Source organism: Pan troglodytes, chromosome 12 (assembly GCF_028858775.2).
Source record: "Pan troglodytes isolate AG18354 chromosome 12, NHGRI_mPanTro3-v2.0_pri, whole genome shotgun sequence".
Taxonomy (NCBI): Eukaryota; Metazoa; Chordata; class Mammalia; order Primates; family Hominidae; genus Pan; species Pan troglodytes.
Genome location: NC_072410.2, coordinates 39,519,909 through 39,535,113, shown reverse-complemented (window position 1 = coordinate 39,535,113; position 15,205 = coordinate 39,519,909). Strand labels below are relative to the sequence as shown.

At 35.8% G+C, this 15,205-nt stretch overlaps 1 long non-coding RNA gene and 1 pseudogene across 4 annotated transcripts in view; both read right to left on the bottom strand.

Annotated features, from left to right (window-relative positions):
* Nucleotides 1-14,410, bottom strand: part of LOC112208129 (uncharacterized) — a 37,873-nt pseudogene extending 23,463 nt beyond the window's left edge.
* Nucleotides 1-15,205, bottom strand: part of LOC134807806 (uncharacterized) — a 415,718-nt gene that overhangs the window by 91,051 nt on the left and 309,462 nt on the right. The window lies entirely within an intron of this gene.

The following is a 15,205-nucleotide window of genomic DNA, read 5'->3' as shown; positions in this document are numbered from 1 at the left end:
TTGAATTTCTCCTCAGAATGTGGGTATTTCTTTTCTATCACATAGTTAAGCTTCAAATTTTCTGAACTTTTATGCTCTGCTTCCCTTGTAAACATAAGTTCCAATTCCAAACCATATATTTGTGAATACATAAAACTGAATGCTTTTAACAGCACCCAAGTCACATTAGATACCCTAAATCATCTCTCTCAAATTCAAAGTTCCACAGATCTCTAGGGCAGGGGCAAAATGCCACTAGTCTCTTTGCTAAAACATAGCAAGAGTCATCTTTATTCCAGTTCCCGACAAGTTTCTCATCTCCACCTGATACTACCTCAGCCTGGACTTCATTGTCCATATCACTATCAGCATTTTGGTCAAAACCATTTAACAAGTCTCTAAGAAATTCTAAATTTTCCCACACTCTTCCTGTCTTCTTCTGAGCCATCCAAACTGTTCCAGCCTCTGCCCATTACCCAGTTCCAAAGTTGCTTCCACATTTTTGGGTATCTTCACAGCAGTGCCCCCACTACCAAGACCCAATTTACTATAGTAGTTCATTCTCAAACTGCTGTGAAGAAATACCTGAGACTGGGTAATTTATAAAGAAAAAAGGTTTAATTGACTCACAGTTCAGCATGGCTGGGGAGGTCTCAGGAATCTTCAATTATAGTGGAAGGCACCTCTTCACAGGGTGACAGCAGAGAGAATGGGTGCCAGCAAGAGAAATGCCAGATGCTTATAAAACCATCAGGTCTTGTGAGAACTCACTCACTATCACGAGAACAGCATAGGGGAAACCACCCCCATGATTCAATTACCTCCCACTGGGTCCCTCCCATGACACATGGGGATTATGGAATTATAGTTCAAGATGAGATTTGGATGGGGACACAAAGCCAGATCATATCAGTGACCTTTCTAATATTGTTGTCATTGTCCTTCACATTACTTTTTCTAATATTTAAAGTATCAACTCTATACATAACATGCATTGTCACTTAAGAATTCAGAGAACACTGTACTTTTATGACTACACTACAGACTCTTAAAGAGATATGGGCAAGGATTCCTTTAAATACAACCTTGTAGCATATTAAGCCTTTATCAAATATTTGTTTAGTAACAATCATTACAGAGAATCTAGAAAGTAATATTATAGTTCTTAGTCCCTTGAATCTTTTGAATGTGGATAATTTCGAAATGCAATGACACATATAGCAAATAAATGCAAATCAGCAGGAAACCTTAATTAGTACTCAATTTTAGAAACCCATATATCTAGAGAGAATGGCACATTCTAAAACAGAGCCTGGTCTTATGCACCTTGTATAATGACCTTTCTAAAGCAAGAAAGTAGACTGAATATTATATATGGATTGCTAAACAATAAAAATGATTTCGAAGTAAAGTCTCAGTTAACCCAGCCTCTTGATTAGTTACAACTTTCCACTTATTAAGCTGTTCTTTTAATTAAAATGTTCTATGTAAAAATTATAAGATACTTTATTATTTAGAAAAAAATAGAAAAACATTGAGCTTTTACACCATATCCCTTCCAGAAATTTCCTGTTACAGTTTCTGTTTTCTAAATAAAGGAGCATTTAAAAAATGCTAAACAGAACTTTCAGAAGGTATATCATAATTCTGTCTGCCTTTTTGATTGATACCATGATCAAGCAGTGTGAGTTTTATTTCCTTGTGTGACAGAATTCAATATTACCTTGATATTAATCGTAGTTGCTTAGCTTTTCCCTATTTTGATGGCTGGATAAGTTCACTTCTGAATAATGACTAGGCAAAGTTGTTAGAAGCATGTATTTATCCCGTCTAGAATTATTTGTCCAATACATATTTAGTGAATACCTACCAGGGAGAACAGACTATGCTATATATGTATGATACAAGGGAAAGTGAACGTGAGATAGTCACAGTCATACTAAAACTTCTTTCCTACCACTTGAGTATATTTTTCAACAACTTTCCCCTACACAATCCTACTTATCCAAAAATGTGACCATACAAATTTAGAGAGGAAGAGTAAACTTACAAATTATTATTTTTGTACCAATTTTATGTATCCTTAAAGAAATTGTATACATGTAGCTTCTCCCATGTAACAATAGTATGCCTTATTTATTGTTGTTGTTGGTACTTCTATTGAGGTAGATATTGTTTGATCAAACCATTAATTCATGTAGTATTATCAACTCAACTCTTCTATTTTGATGTACTTTTTGTCATAACATAGAGTCACAGAATATTAGCACAGAAAGAGTCCTCAGAGTTCAAGTAGTGCAAATCCCAATTTTACTATAAACTTTGCCCAGAGAAACAAAATTAATCATTAAATGTGACAAACTCAATTATTTATTACTAAAACTGGTCACTATGATGCATTACAATAGAATGTGAAAACTTACTGCATGCTTAGTATTCGAATGGCACAAGGTATCAGTTAATATGCCTGCCATTTTGTGCTCCTCAAGTACCATTTTGAGAAGCTTATCAAATCATTAAGAAGCATCAACGGTTTCTTAGTGATTTGCATTACACAAATATTAATTTTTTTAAAAGGTATTTATTTTAAGTTTGCAAGCAATAAGAAATTTAAAAATCATGTTTTAATTCTTCTGAATTATTTAAATATAGAGTTTTGCAATGAACACCAGCATATTCCTCAAAGTGAAAGGAAACCAACTTTCATTCTATGTGAATATATTTTCCTAGCATAACATAGAATAGATTATATAATTTCTGGCATCTATGGAGTCAGAATATTAAAAGAAGGTAACTCCTTCATGAGCCAGCTGTGATATCACTATGAGATTTTTATGCTGTCTCATAAGAGGCATACACACTGCTACTCCCCTCTAATAATAACCAAGTCAGAGCTACCTCAACTCATTACTGTTCTCTCCACTGTTGAGTCAACCCAAGAAGACCTTCTCAAAGACTTCTGTCTTGGCAGCTACTGCTAACTGGTCAGTTTTGACAAATAAAATAAAATCTACTTAATTTTTTTGATAAATTATAATCTTCACATTAAATCACTTTTCTTTCTATTTAATTTTTCAGAAGTTAGCATTTAAGTTATGATTTAATAGTAAATCATGTGCCATTATTGTAGCGGCTGTCACGCAATACAATGCAGCAGTTGACTACCTATATTGATATAAAATATAGTTAACAAATTTTTTGTTGTGCGTCTAGTATATTTCAAATATTGCGTCCTTGTCTTAAGATCAGAGATTAGATTTGAGGAGAATATATGATTATGTAATTAAAATGCCAAAATGAATGTTAGGGTGTGTACATTTAGTAAGAGTTCAAAGGCAGCAAAAATACTTTGAGTCTAGTAATTGCAAAGGACTTAATAGAAATTGTGGCATTTGAGTAAGAGTTGAGAGGGTTAGTTTTTTGTTTTTTTTTTTGTTTGTTTGTTTTTTGTTTTTCTTTTTGACAGGGTCTTGTTCTGTCACCTAGGCTGGAATGCAGTGGTGCGATCACGGCTCACTGCAGCTTTGACCTCCTTGGGCTCAAGCAATCCTCCCACCTCAGCATCCCAAGTAGCTGAGACTACAGACACATGCCACCATGCCCAGTTAATGTATTTTTATATTTTATTCTATTTTATTTTATTGTTTTGAGATAGGGTCTTGCTTCGTTACCCACGGTGGAGTACAGTGACATGATCACGGCTCACTGCAGCCTCAACCTCCTGGGCCCAAGCAATCCTCCTGCCTCAGCCTTCCAAAATAGCCTTCAGCTGGGTCTACAAGTGTACACTACCACACTCAGCTAATTTTTGTATTTTTTTGTAGATATGGGGTTCCACCATGTTGCCCAGGCCAGTCTTGAACTCCTGGGCTCAAGCGATCTGCATGTCTCAGCCTCCCAAAGTGTTGAGATTACAGGCGTGAGCCAAGCCAGTCCTAATTTTTCATTATTACTTTTTATTTTGTAGAGGTGGAGTTTCACTATGTTGCTCAGGCTGGTTTCCAACTCCTGGCTTCAAGTGATGCTCCCACCTTGGCCTCCCAAAGTGCTGGGACTACAGGTGTAAGCCATTGTACCCAGCCCAAATTTTATATTTTCTACAAAGCAGATAGCAAAGGGTTTATGACTGAAAAAAAAAGTACCAATATAAATCTACGTTGTAGTAGGTGATGAAGCATATCTGTATATAGCAACTTAATTCTTGTAACAACAACAGTGAATAAAAGAAGACATTTATTTCATAGTCCATTGGGGATCACTATTATAATTTGGTAGGTAGGGTTTACTTCATTTATAAAAGTTTTACAAGAAGTAAAACATAAGTGCTTCCTTGAGCATAAAGCAATTCACTCCTGTGCTATTCACTTCTGCATAATCTATGTGCACCTTGAAAATGTGGGTTATGAAAAACTAGTTTAATATGAATTTTAGCCTTGAATAATGAAAATTAAGCATTTTAGATGATTACTTTTGGCGATATACTGTTAAGTAATTTCATGCATTATCTTTGTCGTCACAGTAGATGAAAAATTTGAAGATTAAAGATTAAAGGACATGATTGTTATCACATACCTACTAATTGTTAAATCTTAGGCTGGAACTCATGTTTTAGTTATTATATGAGAATGACATATTGAACTAAGGAGGTCTTCTTTTGTTATTGTTGTCCACCTTTGTCTTCTTCTTTGGATGATGATCTCAAATGAACATCATCTTTGATTATCACTGGTCCTGCGAAGTGCCACGTTTTTAAATTCAATTCCCAATTCATAATTCCCTCCATGAAAATGATCTGGAAACATAATCTTTATTATAGCTAACTATTATCACCATGTTAACATCCATGGGAATTATCACAAGTGAGGAAATAAAGAAGGCAGTTCATTTTACTAGAATGGACCTAGGAACTATAGGGCTGTTTGAGTTATTATTTTACCAAGGAGATCCTGAGTCTTTGGCTATTGTGCCATGCTCCAAGCACATTAAAAGTTATTAAAAAGCTAAAACTTTCAAGCAAACTTTAAAAGCCATTAGCTTTAATAGAAATACTCTAGGGAAAATCAGTGTGAAATCTCTTTCCTTATTATTAACCTATTATGAAAAGTTATATTTCTAAAGATTTTACTGTAAGACTGTGCTGATTTAGTTTATGCCCAAAGGAGAAGAAATTCATTATAAAAAATGAATTATGACAAAGGACCAGTTAGAAGAATCTCAGTTTGGGAATTGCTTTCTAAGGGTACCAGGGAATATGTTGTGATGTTGTACTTGCATTTATTAATCTCAGTCTCAAAATTAAGGAATAATCTCTCTAATTTATGGTATTTAAAAAACGAAATTTGGTAAGGAGAAGAAGCCGTTAAGAAAATACATTTTATCAGTATCTCCAAAATAATAAAAGTATTTTTAAATGTTTCAATGATTTCTTATTTAAGACTTTTAAAAATAATTTCAGCCCTTATCACACCTTCAGTTGATATATTCCTTAAGGCAACCCCTGGTATGTAGATGTTTGTTTAGTTGAACTTTCAATCGTTAATGTGCTTCAGGTACAGGACTATTTAAGAGAATTTCTTCTGGTAGAACATGAAATCACGTTTAATTTAGTGAATGTCAAATGAATTTCAGAGTTGCTAAGAAACATAAAATTCCAGAGGTTGAATATTAGCAAAACTTTCATCTCAGCAATTTACAATGCCAACACAGGTCCTATTTACCAACTATTTCTTGTCCAAATGTTTATCCTTCAATTGAGGAGGCTTCAGAGCTTAACAAGATAAATAACTGGAATTATATCGATTAAATCATTTCTATATAAATTTAAACACTAAATTTGAGATATAGTAAATGAGTAACACCACATAATAGCAAATTTATGGCAAAACCTAGAACAATAATTCTAGTAGCTCCTATCCCATTTTCCAAGGAAACTAAAGACTATTAATTATTTAGTTCGTGGTGAGACATTTATGCTTATATTATTCTCTGCAGAACTTTGTTGAAACAAAGTGAGCAGACCTGAGTTACTTTCACAATGTGAAGGCCCTGATATTTTCTCATTCCTTAGCCTTCTGCAAAGCATATAATAGATATTTATTTGATCTGTACATTTGTACTTGAACAAAGGGCAGTACAACTTATTTGGTTGCATTGTCCTTCGTTCTATTTGAAGACGTAAAAAGAATTAGAATACAATGTTGTTTGGGAGTAACCTGCTCAGAAAACACTACACTGTTTTATTATAACAAAGTAGACTACTTCAGGCTGATAGGAGCCATGATCCTATAAAAGAAAATGTCCTCTTAAAACTCTAAGATTAATTTTATTTGTTCAATTATAATTTAAAATAATCAATTCATAAGTGTGGCAGGTTTATTACATATTTTATTTTATAGTCCCAAGCACTACTTATTAAGCACTCCATTTTGTAGTGCCACTTAAAAATTCTTAAGTTAGATATGTACATAGTTGCTTTGTATTAAACTATGTTGATATTTTAAATCTATAGTTTGGGGTTAACATTGAATTAATTTAAATGATAGTTAATAAAAATTTAGTAGTAATTTTCTTAAAAATGAACAAGAAAACAAACTCAAGCATTTTATTTTATCTTTTTCATGTATTCCCTGATAAAGTAAGTACACAATCAGTAATTAATCACCTCTAGCCAACAATGAGGGTATTGTAATTCTGGAAAATAATGAATTCTCCTAAAATGGTTGGATAGTAACCAAGCGAGCTTAGCACAAACATTAGGATAATAGAAAAGAGATGATGAAAATATGCTGTGCTCTGCTGGAAAAGCCGAGACAAAGTAAATTAATATGCAAATATGCAAATAAGTGGAAGTGATTTCTGAATGCACATTAAAATGGAGCAAAATTTGCTGAAGTTTCATTTGCATTTCCACAGTGATGATCTTTGCCTTTACCTGTTATAGATTAATAAGTTGCTTAACAATTTAATTTAAGAGATATTTTGGATTCTAACACAACATAGGTTAAAAGAAAACAAAATTAAGTGGATAACGTCAAATAAATTGTGATTGATAGTGAATATTGTAGTAAGACAAAGCACAACCCCATATAATATAAAACAAATTGCCATTTTCTACCTACTAGGAAAAGATAGTTTCATTAACTTATGCCTATTCCCTTTTAGAAACAGCCAGGAAATAACAAAAGAATAAGGGAATCCTACATCTAATACTTGTTTACCCATCTAATGATTATGTTATACAAATTACTAAGCCTGTCAAAATTTTGAAACACTCCACAATGTTTTTGTTTAGAGCAAATGTGGATATTTCTTGACCCTCAAGATATAGATAGGTGATAAATAGAAAATAGATAGATACCTAGACAGATAGATTTATTTTCCTCATCTTCTTCTTCAATAATTCCCACTAAGTACCTTCCTGCCTACCTAATTTGTCTTAATGACAGTGCCTATAATTTTGGTAATTAGCATAAACTTTTTGAATTTGTATGGAATTTTTTTCCCACAATTATCTGAATTATTAATGGATAATGATAATTTCTTAAGCTTCCTTGTATCCTGAGGATTATATATCCTTCCAGTCACATTTCCAGAACTAATTAGGCAATGTTATAATTTCATAAGAAATATCAATTTTTATTGTTCACATTGTTAAACAAATAGGGTTTTTAATAAATGAATGTATTTAATATAAGCAACAATTTTGGAAACTCCAAATAAACACAGACCTATCTCCTTTTTCTTTAGAAATATTGGCTTTCTCCTCCAGAAAGTTTGGTGCAAGAGAGAGAAAGAGAAGTTGGTATTGAGATAATAAAATAAGTGGCATTATAATGAAATAAATCATTAGAATACTATATGAGAATTTGAAAAATGTTTTGAATAAGTATGCAATGACTGACACTGACATAAGAGGCATCTGTGGTCTTTGCAATAAATGAAACTTGTGCTCATTTTGGTTCCTGAATTAAATTATTAAAGTTACTTTCACAGTTAAATGCAATCTGATAGCATTCAGTAGAAGTTTTATTTATCATATATTATTGAATCTGTGCTTGGAGCAAGGACAGAAGAAGTGTCAGAAGTTAGAGAAGGGAAGTCCTCTCTGGGCTTCACAAGTGCAGCCAGGTGTATTAACTCCCACAGTCGTGGTGAGACTTTCAGTCTCTGTTTGGAAAGATCCCACCATGAAAGATGGCCAGGTTTCAGGACAAATAGTAGACTTGATCGCTACAGTGTGTCCTTATAGACCCAAATGTGTAAAATATTTTGGTAGAATTATCCAAAGAAGAATTCTGTACTTTAATATCAGATTTTCATTTGAGAAGAGAAATTTACTACAAAGTTGAAGGACAGATATGATGAGGACATGTGTTGTAACTGTTTTTTTTTTCTCATTTCCCACTTAAATTACATTGAATTGAAAGATTTCTATCCTAGGGCTTACTGGAGCTTGTTGGTCAGTGAAGGAGAAACAGGGTCTGACTTGGAATAAAGAGCCCATTGAATGTCTCTGAGTTTCCAAAGCAATGAAACAGACCTGAAATCCTTGAAATTCTGAGAAGAGAAAGTACATTTCCTCAATGTATTAAACTTCCATTTTACATATGAAAATCCACTTATGATGAGTGTTAATTCTACATACCCAGGTTATAAACTAGAACTAACAGAAAATTGGATCTTCCATTCCCAAGTATCAAAAGACAACTGAAAAGGGCCAAGTGCCGTGCCTCACCCCTGTAACACCAGCGCTTTGGGAGGCCAAGGTCGGCAGATTGCCTGAGGCCAGGAGTTCAAGACCAGCCTGCCCAATATGGTGAAACCCCATATCCACTAAAAATACAAACATTAACCCATTGTGGTGACACACCTGTAATTCCAGCTACGCAGGAGGCTGAGGTACGAGAATCACTTGAACCTGGGAGGCAGAAGTTGCAGTGAGCTGAGATGGCACCACTGCAGTTCAACCTGAGCAACAGAGAGAGACCCTGTCTCAAACAAACAAACAAAAACAAAACAAACAACGAAAAAGACAACTGAATGTGATCAATGTGATGAAATGAGTCCTGATGATCCCTTCAGCACGTAAGTTATCTTCAGTAGGATTAGAATAAAGCCATGAGCAGAGTATTTTTTGATGTGCTTTGGTCTGAACCACATGGCAAGTCCCTGTAGATCATGGGATTAGGCTGAGAAAAAACTCATATTTGAATGTTTAAGCCACATTGGCTCCTATGAATGTGAAATATATCAAGGAATGTCCAGGTGTCCTATAGCTGGGAGATAAATGCAGAAAGAAGGCAAGATGAGTGGCTGGTGAGCCACTCAAGGGAGTTTATGGTGGGTGAGAATTGAGCCTGTGTCCATGAGTGGCAGGACAGAGCTTGGACAGTAGATCGAAAGAGAGTGAATTTAGGCCTGAATGAGTACCTGATGCCCCTAGGTATTATTGTGAGACTGTCTTGGCACAAAATACCAGGGTTCCATTAGTGAGAAGAGATTATCTTCTTAAGATCATTGTGCTTAATCTGTGGCCAGAAAGGCCATCAGGATGACTGGCATCCAGAAGAAAAGGGGTTGACAATGATATCAAGACAAATATAGGATAGGACAATACTTACATCTGAAAGCAAAAAATTCCCTCCTCTTTGATTTGAGGTCCTGAAAGCATTTTTTCTGCATATACTTAGACACGATCTGGTAGAGCAGTAGTGGATAAGAGAAAAGGTATGAAGGAATAGAAATTTATCAAAAACGTGAAGTATCTCAAACAATTGGAACAGAATGACAGTGGACTATTTTTCCCCACACGTTTTCTTTTCTTTTTTTTTTTTTTTCAGACGGAGTCTCACTCTGTCGCCCAGGTTGGAGTGCTGTGGTGCAATCTCGGCTCCCTGCAACCTCTGCCCCCCAGGTTCAAGCGATTCCCCTGCCTCAGCCCCGCAAGTAGCTGGGATTACAGGCACCTGCGACCAAGCCGGGCTAATTTTTTTGTATTTTTAGTAGAGACTGGGTTTCAGCATATTAGCCAGGATGGTCTTGATCTCCTGACCTCATGATCCACCCGCCTTGGCCTCCCAGAGTGCTGGGATTACAGGCATGAGCCACTGCACCCTGCGCCCCCTCTCCCCCCACCCCCAACATTTTCAAGCAGAGTGGAAGCTTGGATGAGAAGGTCACATGAAGTCAACAAATTTACCATTTTTTTACGTTGTGGCAAATACATTTGAGACTCATTAACCAAGTGTCATGGCCAGGCTGTAGCTAAGTTGTCGATAGATTGGTGTGGAGTTAGGGCAGAGAACCCAGGGGATATCATCTTATGTTCCAGGCAGGAAAACCAACCCAAAGGTCATGGGGCTTTTATGGCAAGTTCATTGGTCAAATGCCTTTACACACATGGTAATGGTCACCAGGAGCTTTATGGTAAGTGATTTGAATTATATTCTCAATTGCAGTCGTATATAGGCTAACTGTAACAAAATATTAGCATATCCAAGTTTCAATTAAAAAAAATTTCTTATGAAAAGAACAGCCTATCAGACACTATCTAAATAAAGTTGGCCCATTTCCCCAGACAATATTTTATCCATACTTACTCAGAGCCCTCTGTTTGACAAGTGCCCACTTATTTCTGAGATATGGTATTGCTCAGAAAATCTGTATATTTATGGGGAAAAGTTCCATGTGTCAGTGATCAGTATGGATTTTGTCTATTAGAAGAGAGGTAGCAGGATTTAGATTTGGCTGAACAAGAGGTGACACCAGTTGAGGGGACTTTCAAAACATAGAAACCCAGCCTTACAGAAGCTAACCCAAAATCTACAAAGTCAGAAACTACTCTGTACAAGAGTAGGACACAAACAGAAAAATCTAGAGGTCAGTTTTCTATTCAAGAAATAGTTGTACAGAATCATTTTTCTATTCTATCCTCAGAAAAGTATCTGGAATATTATAATTATGATGTTCCTACTTACCTAAAAAATCTAATTGCTTAGCAACACTTCCCTTTATTCATAATTAGATCACTCATAAAGCATATACCTTCATGCAAAGGAGAGATAGAAAAGAAAAAGAAACAAAGAGAAAGAAAAAAAGAGGTTACTTCACTACTGTTTGGCAATTATGTTTCTGTATTTTAATCTAGTTCACGTAAGATAATTTTTAAAAAGTTTCATGAAAATATCCATTTGTTTGCACAGAATACTTATCAAATAAGTAGGAAACAATTTTGATTTTATTAGCATTACCTAATAAGTTTTATAGTAATATTTTTGAACATTTTCAATTATATTATATCATTTTACACTGTGGCATAGCTGATGGTCCTGAATGTTTATTCTATTGGTTCCATATAGGAACAAATATATGTTATTATCAATGCTTTCTGTGGATTAGATCAACGAATCGTCACGCTAAAAAGTTTGGATAGGTTATCATATTCACCTGCCAATATTGTAAAATAATACAGATGCAGTAGAAAATTTATCAAATGAGAAAAGTATTCCCAAGAGAGTGGAATATACATAGATAGTCCTTTACTGACATTATGCAAATGGAGGTGAGGGCCAGGGGATTTCAGATGTTATGGTATAAAGAAAAGCATTGTCTCCTGAGGAATGAGAATGTGTGCTTTGGAATTCAGTAAGCCTGAGTTCTAATTCTGGCTCTGCTATATTCTAGTTGCATGACTTTTCACAACCAACTTAATCTCCTTGAAACCCAATTTTACTATCTGAAAAACTGGGGTAATAATATCTATTCACTTGTCGGTATGAAGTTTTGTAGAATAATGTATGTCATGTGCTTAACTCAGTCCCTGACTTATAGCTAAGTGCTTTATAAATAGCTAGGTAACATTATTTTCCTTATTTTTTCCGGGGATGATGTTTTAATATATAGATCTGGAAAACTAGGTAGATAGCTGCTGAATGGAAAAAGGGAAATTCTGAGGGTGGTAGGAGAGAAGACTATTAGACACACTTAGAACAAACTTCACAGTGCTGCCTGGGTCTGCCTTTACCTGTAGGAACCCTAATTGTATCTTTTCAAAGAAATTTCCTGATGTCCTGATTCAGTTCCGGTCATTTACCAGAAATATCTTTCCTCAGACTTTTAATATACAGATAATTAGAAATGAGGTCAGCTGACTTCTGCATTCTTCTGTCCTAACCATAATAAATGCACATAAAGATAGATGAAGGCAAAGGAAGGAAGGACAAAATAACGTGCTGTTTCCTACTCTGGCTTAATTCTACTTTAACCTGGCCCGTGTATCACCATAATTAGAATCATTGCTTGTTTTCTTTTTTCTTTTTAAGTTACGTAATTTTTATTTATCAGAAAAATCCATGTCACACAAACACAGATGTACAGTAAGTCCTCACTTAACATTCAAATTAGGTTCTTAAAAACTGCATTGTTAAATGAAACGATGTTGCTATATGCCATTCAAACATAACTCTTGTTTATATCAATTAAACTCTCGTAAAATTAGTTTTCCTAAACAATATGTTGCTTCCCTCAGTTTCCAGAACCTATCAACAATGTTAAGTGAGAACTTACTACACATTTATATAACTTATATAGATGTGTGTGTGAGACACACATTTTTAAATAGCTACAGAGAGATACATCTCAATGACAGGATCTCAACAGACTTCCTACTAAGACAAAATTATAATAGCTATTAACAAATAAGAGAACAATTGAGAGCTTAATATACACTTAGCAATGTTCTATGCTGGTTAATGACATAGCACATTTATGCTGGTTAATGATACAGTGCATTTAAGGAATATACAAGGTGAGTAGATACTTTAATCCAGTGGTGTCCAACCCTTGGAATGCAAGGACTTTTTTGCTTATCTTCTGTGGTGGAGGATATCACAAAAATTTTTCAAAACCTTTTTTTTTTTTTTTTGGAGACAGAGTTTCACTCTTGTTGCCCAGGCTGGAGTGCAACGGCGAAATCTCGGCAAACCGCAGCCTCCGCCTCCTGGGTTCAAGCAATTCTCCTGCCTCAGCCTCCCGAGTAGCTGGAATTACAGGAATGCACCACCACGCCCAGCTAATTTTGTATTTTTAGTAGAGACGGGGTTTCTCCATGTTGGTCAGGCTGGTCTCCTACTCCCGATCTCAGGTGATCCAAGCTCATCAGCTATCATTAGTGTTAGTGTATTTTATATGTGGCCGAAGACAATTCTTCCAGTGTGGCCCAGGGAAGCCAAAATGTTGGAAACCCATGCTTAAAACTATATTATAATTTCAACATTTGCACATATAGAGTTTAAATTACAAACGAGTTTATACTAAAACAGTAACATTTTGAAGTAAAATAACATTACATTTTTTCATATTTAGGAGATGCTTATTGTTCTGATAAAATTGCTGAGTAAGAATTTTTGCAGAATTACATTTGCAACCTCTATAGGACTAAAAAACACTAAGCAGAAAAGACGTAACGTCTGCCCCTGGTGTTCCTGGCATTGCTGAACCAAATCCCAGTATGTCCACTACTCATGTTACACATTTTGGACATGATACAAAAAGAATATTTGAAAAAAAACTTTGACATAGAGCTCCTCAGTAACACAAATATTCCAATGTCTCCAAAAGCAATGGAACAGTAGTCAGATCATGCAGCACCTTATAAGTGATAAAGTGGATATTAGCTCTCCCTGTAAACTTAAAGGGAGATCACTAAAGCAAAAAGAGAATTCTTAGAAGATTTAACAGCATGGGACAGAAGATGCCCCTATTTGTGAACATGAGAAAAAATGCAGCTTTTTCAGAAATTATTTTCATTGGAGCAGAGCTTCCCAAACTACCTGTTTTTATTAATTAATTTATTTATTTTGAGACGGAGTCTAGCTCTGTCACCAGGCTGAAGTGCAGTGGCGTGATCTTGGCTCACTGCAACCTCCGCCTCCTGAGTTCAAGCGATTATCCTGCTTCAGCCTCCCAAGTAACTGGGACTACAGGTGCGCACCACCATGCCCAGCTAATTTTTGCATTTTTAGTAGAGATGGGGTTTCACCATGTTGGCCAGGATGGTCTCTATCTCTTGACCTCGTGATCCACCCGCCTCGGCCTCCCAAAGTGCTTGGATTACAGGCGTGAGCCATTGCACCCAGCCCCAAACCACATTTTAAGGCCTGGCTTCCTTCCTCACCTTTGGTCCCCTTGCCTGTGTCCTCTGCTTCATTCACTCTCACCTGCCTGGGAGTCTGGCTACGATCTTATGTATCTTCACATTGTAGGGCTCTTTTATTTGCTCCAGACAGGTGACCAGGTCTGGGTTAGAGATAGCAACACCCAGGGAGACCAGGTTTCTGTAGTTCTCCAACATCACAACTCTATACAAATTCTGCTGGGCAGGGTGCAGGCATTTCCACTCTTCTGGAGACAATTCTATGGCCACATCCTTGAATGTTACATTATTATGAATTTAGATGTACGACCTCTGTGTCTAGTGTGGTTGTCTCTGACAATCTCCACCTCCATCCTAATTCCTCCACCAAGATTTGGGGGTTGTCAAGGAAAGGACATTCTGTGAAAACATAGTGTATATTATACATTTCAATATAAGAATTAAATTGATTCATATGTTAGCCTAAATGAGATCTTGCCTCCCTCTTGGTGAGTTTTTCTCTTGTGTAACTTGCGAAGTGTGGGCTGGGAGAGCTAGCTATTCCTGTTTGGAAAATATACCAACCTGAAAATGTCCAAGGTGAGCAGATTGGCTTTGATGCCTTTATAAAATTATGAGTCCTCCTACTGAATCATTTACTCTCACTTCCTTCACTTAGTCTGTTCTTACTGTATGGTGGCAAGTGCAGAAGATTAAGATTAGGCCTTGGGCTAATTAAGAAGTCAAAATTAGCACCTTGTCCTGCCTCTAAACTGGGTAGAATTGGTCCTCCCATGACCTGCACAGATTTCAACTTGGCCAGCATATGACAACCCCACAGGAGCTTTACAAAAAAAACACCTGTTTGTTGTTTCTATTCTACACAAGTCAATCAAATCAAAAGTTACATGGATGGAACTCAAGCATAAGTTTACTTTTATAAAATGATCTTTAAGTTATTTGAATATGTAACCAAGCTTGAGAATCCTTGCATTGAATCTTAATTCACTTATGGTGCACACTTAGATTTGGAGCTCAATGTGATTTAGGGCTCATATAATGCTTACTTTAAGCCTCTGTGCACATTTATTTGTG